Consider the following 5,543-nt stretch of genomic DNA (forward strand, 5'->3'; position numbering starts at 1 on the left):
GTCTGAATCAGGAGAGAAATATGCACAGATCAAGCAACGTTTACAAATCCACAACAGTTATAAACAAATGCATTGGTGGATTTTGACGTGAGAGGACAACAGGGGATGGGTTTTTTCACTGGCGGAAGCGTTATTATGGTATTTTGGCAATGATTTAAAATGAAAACGCTTTAATGATGGATTTGCTTCTTACAAACTTGCGGCTTTTCACTTTACAAGATGTTAACAGATGGACTGGAGTTGTGTGGATTACAGTTTACTGCGATGTCAATCAGCTCTCATTTTATCAACTCTCATTCTGATGGCACCCATCCATTGATGAGCAAGGGATGTAATGCTACATTTCTCCAAATCTGTTCTGATGAAGAAACAAACTCATCTACATCTTGGATGGCCTGAGGGTGAGTACATTTTCAGCAAGTTTTCATTTTTGGGTGAACTATTCACAAAAATAATAATCTCAGACTGGATTTCAAAGAGCATATGCATTGAAAATGTCTTTGAATTTAGCAATCAAGAAAAATTCAGTGGTCATTTTTTGGTTTATTTTACCTGTAAGTGAGACAGCATTGTGTTGCAACAGATAATGGTTTATTACTTTGTTTCCCCCATTGATTTTCCCACTGGAGAACTAGTCGTTATTTCTGCATTTCATGCATGATGTGAAATATCAGTTAATCTTTCGTGAAGACCTGATATTATTGACTCGGAGCTGTGCAGTTGTTTCGATACGAGGCAGCGCTTGCAGTCACACTTTGCTGAATTACAAGTTCAATTCCTGACATTATTGCGCCAGAGGATTATAACGAAGAGAACCTTGTTTGAGATTTTAGACTTACTAAAACAAATTATGTGATTGTAATAGGCTTTCACTTTCCCTGTGCTCTTCTGTTTGTTCAGAAATGCATTTCATTTGCAAATGCAGACATTCCCAGTCTGTTTGTTGGCCGCCTCCAAAGTCCTTTTAAAGAAATTCTTCAAAAATATAAATTCCGTCATTATTTACTCATTCTCGTGCATGAAGCCATGTGGAGAACAGCGTCTCCTCCTCCTCATACTTTCTCTGCCATATCTCATTATCGTGTCTGTGCCAATGCATAGAAATACAACCTTTGTGTTTTGTTTCTATACTAATCATTCATCTCACTATAGATCTTTTATAGCATGACGTGCAAGTCTAATCCTGTAGAGCCTCATATGAATCCTTATAATATGTTTGATATATTCTCTCACAATTCCACTGAATGGCTGAATAAAACAGGGTCGATTTGTAAGACAAGATCGATTCGCTCAGTGTTTGAGTGTGTGTGTTGAAAATGAGCATCATTGAACAGTAATAAGTCTACTGCAGTGACATAGGCATCATCAACTCTAAAGGTGGTTTAACAGTGTAAAGAAATAGTTCACCCAAAAAATTGTAATTCTGTCATTATTTGCTCACCCTCATGTCATTCCAATCCTGTGTGATCACAAAATTTCACAAATATACTGAGAGAACTAAGAATATCGTGAGAACCGGTGACATTTGATGTGTGATGTGACACGTCTAAAGGTGCTATTTTTGATTTGAGAGTAACAGTGAGCTTTGCTTCAGTCTGTTTATCTCACAAAGCTAGCGTATGGCTTCAGAAGACTGGTAGATATTGCACTCAAGTCATATGGATTGTTTTGAAGCATCCATTTCCATGCGCTTTCATTATACGGAAAATATTGCAAAACAGTATGTACCACAGACGAGAGAAAGTGCAACTACATGAGGGTAAATGCTCTACCGTTCAAAAGAAGTCTCTTCTGCCCATCAAGGCTGCATTTATTTGATCAAATATACAGTAAAAACAGAAATATTGTGAAATATTATTATAATTCAAAATAACTGTTTTTTTATTTGAATATGTTTTAAAATGTAATTCATTCCTGTGATGCAAAGCTGAATTGATATCTGCATTTACTCGTGTCACATCAAGTTTGTTTGTTTATTTATTTATTTCTTTTACAGCATTTAATTTTTTTCTAACCATATAAAATCTACTCCATACCATCCATTTTTTATGTCAAATACCTAAGCATAATCAGTACATTAATACAAATTCTCAAAACTTTTACCAGTAATTTTTAATCATTATATAACAGAAGTTCATGCAGAAAGCATTTATAATTTCTGAAGCATTTTTTATCGTTTTTTATGGCATTGAGTCTCTCCTTAAATTCTGTACCACCAATGTTTTTATTAAGAAATCATTTTAATATGCTGATTTGATGCTCAGGAAACATGTCTTATAATTATCAATGTTGAGAACAGTTGTGCTGCTTAATATTTTTGTAGAAAACCATGAGAAACCCTGATTTTATTTCAGGATTCTTGATGAAAGGAACGTTCAAAAGAAATATGAATCTTTTATAACATAAATGTCTTTAGTTTTAATCAATTTAATGTGTTCTTGCTGAATCGCAGTATTATTTAAAAACATTTTTGAATGGTATTGTAAATGATGACAGAACTTCAATTGTCAGCAGAAAGCACAAGAATGAGGTTAAATATATTTCCAAATACATTGTCTTAGTCATGTTTATTAAATATGCCTGGAACAGATTTATCTGGCTATAAAGGGCTCTATTTCCCGCTGATTTCAGCCAGGCTCTTTGATGGTGAATGTGTGAGCTAGTAAATCATTTCTCCACCACAGCAGCAGTTTGAGTGTGTTGTGTCCATAGCCGCAGAGCCGTGGTGAGTGAAGAGACAACAGCTGCACCATCTGCTGCGGCTTTAATGACTACCTGTGACAGAGAGAGAGAGACGCACATGACAGAGACGCACGCACAGATGGAGAGAGGGAAAAAAGAGCTAAACTGGACCTGAGAAAGGAGAAGAGGGACAAAGGAGATACAGAATGAATACGAGAGGAGAGGATTAGATAAACTCATCATATGAATGTGAGATGAAGCGGCTCAGAGGAATATTTATTTCTTGAAAATCAGCATAAAAATTTAACCCCGTTTAACTATCTAATGCACATGCATGGTTTTGTTGTGCATGATTCGTTGGTGCACATTATTCAGTATTTTTCCACTGACAGCCTTTTAAAAGCTGTATTTTTTTATTTTTATTTGAAAGCATCATAAATATCAAAGACATTGACTTAAAGTTTAGCTGATGTGCCTTTCTTAAATTTGTCAAAAAACTGAAATTAGATTTTGAATCCCAGATTATCAATGAGGTGTTATCTATGCAATATCTAATATAAATAATAAATGTTATTATTAGTATTATTATTAATAAATGTTAAATAATAAATATAAATCTATAAATAAATTATACTATTATTTAAAGTAGTACTACAGTATACTACCTCTAATAATAATAATAACAATAATAATAATAACTATTATTATTATTATTATTGGAGGCTAAACTTTTTTTTCTTGTCTTTATGCTGGATTTGATTTGACACTGGTCTTTTTTCTCTCTCATTAAAGAATTTAAAAGGACATATCAAGTCAATATTTCATGTCCATGTAATGAGCAGGGTAATGTACAGTCACACTGGCATTATCACAAACTAAACAGAGACACACAGACTGCGTGTGGCTCCCAGCCTAAAGCGCTGGTCTGCTGTTTGTTCACAGACACAGAACAGACGTCACAACTGTCTAGCACACACACACACACACACAGAGATAATGAAGCACATCTCATTTAAAAACACAAATACAACACACTGATACTGCTGAGAGCACACACAGACCTAGATGTTGACATTTACTAACAATCTTCAGTTGTGCCTTCTAGAGTGTCATGACACCTTCATCACATCTTACACTACGATACTAGCTGAAGAAAAATCATAATAGCACTAATGCAGTTTGCGTTCTGCTGATTTACTCTGTACATTTTACATAAAATTATATAATATTAAAATTTTTTTATTATATTAGAATAGATAATGTTATTATAATTATAAAATAAATAATATAATATTTATAATAGGGTTGTGATGGTGAGGACATTTTCCCACTTTTACATTGCATTATTTTTATATGTATTTAGTAGCAGTGCTATTACTAATAATAGCAGTTATTAGTAGTAATAGTAGTTTAAATATAATTAAATAACACTACATAGAAAAGATAATCTGGGATTTAAGAAAGAATCAGAATCAGAATGAGCTTTATTGCCAGGTATGTTTACACATACGAGGAATTTGTTTTCGTGACAGAAGCTTCCACAGTGCAACAGAATGACAGTGACAAGACAAAAACACAGATAATAAAAGAATAAAAATAGAACGAGTAAACAGGGAATAACAATATACAGATTGACAATTGTATGTACAGGTATATTATGTACTGTTCCTGTGTCTGGCCGTTCTGGTGCTCAGTGCTGTGTAGCGTCGACCAGATGGCAACAGTTCAAAGAGGGAGTGTGCTGGACGTGAGGGGTCCAGAGTGATTTTGCCAGCCCTTTTGCTCACTCTGGATGAGTACAGTTCTTGGAGAGTTCTTCTTCATTAGTCCATCTCTTTACAGTCCTTAATACAGATTTAGCTGATTTCAGTTTTTGCCTGTAGGTCGGTATAAGATGAACCAAACAGTGATCAGAGAGCCTCAACACAGTTAACACAGTTACATCTGTACACCACCTCTCATTGATGTAAAAGCATGTCCCGCCGCCGCGTGATTTCCCCGTTGATTCTGCGTCGCGATCCGCTCTGAACAGCTGGAAGCCCGGCAGATGTAGCGCGATGTCCGGAATGGCGTCTTTCAGCCAGGTTTCCGTGAAACACATAGCAGCAGAATGTGAAAAATCCTTGTTTATCCGGGAGAGCAGAAGGAGTTTGTCCGTTTTGATGAGTAGAGAGCGGAGGCTCGCCAGATGGATGCTAGGCAGCGCCATTCGAAATCCGCGCTGTCTGAGCTTCACGAGCGCGCCGGCTCGCTTCCCCCATCTGCGCGTCCTGAAGCGTTTGATCAGCGCCGCTTCTCCGCCAACTACAATGTCCAGCAAAACATCAGAATAGTCGAAAACCGGTGAAATATTGGGTGGTGTGTACTGCCGAATGTCCAGCAATTCGTCTCTGGTCAAACTGATTGCAGGGATATAACTAAAGACAGGACAAACTAACAAAAACATAAAAACAACTGCGGAGCACGCCACGGAGGCAGCCATCAGCGGCGCCATCACGAGTCAAACGAAGAATGATCATGAACAGGAAACATTTCATATTCCACATTATTTCTAGATCACTAATCAATTTTGTGGCTCTTTCACAGACAGTCAGATGTTCTTCTTCCATTGCTGGAGAACATGATCATCAGGATTTGTTCATGTAGCTCCAGAGCTGCTGTCATTAAAGTGTGAGAGAGACGTTAAAGGGATAGTTCACCCAAAAATGAAAATGTGATGTTTATCTGCTTACTCCCAGGGCATCCAAGATGGAGGTGACTTTGTTTCTTCAGTAGAACACAAACGAAGATTTTTACCACAAACAGTTGCAGTCTGTCAGTCATATAATGGAAGTGAATGGGAATCACGGCTTTGAGAGTCA

General features: G+C 36.6%; 1 long non-coding RNA gene across 1 annotated transcript in view; it reads left to right on the forward strand.

The window, feature by feature from the left end:
• Positions 1-8: 8 nt before the first annotated feature.
• Positions 9-5,543, forward strand: part of LOC107756240 (uncharacterized) — an 8,458-nt gene continuing 2,923 nt past the window's right edge. The window contains exon 1 of the long non-coding RNA XR_001641799.1: positions 9-138. This is a non-coding gene — a long non-coding RNA (uncharacterized LOC107756240). The remainder of the gene's footprint in view (positions 139-5,543) is intronic.

This window comes from Sinocyclocheilus rhinocerous, unplaced genomic scaffold (genome assembly GCF_001515625.1).
Source record: "Sinocyclocheilus rhinocerous isolate Xijiao unplaced genomic scaffold, SAMN03320098_v1.1 scaffold4761, whole genome shotgun sequence".
Classification (NCBI taxonomy): domain Eukaryota; kingdom Metazoa; phylum Chordata; class Actinopteri; order Cypriniformes; family Cyprinidae; genus Sinocyclocheilus; species Sinocyclocheilus rhinocerous.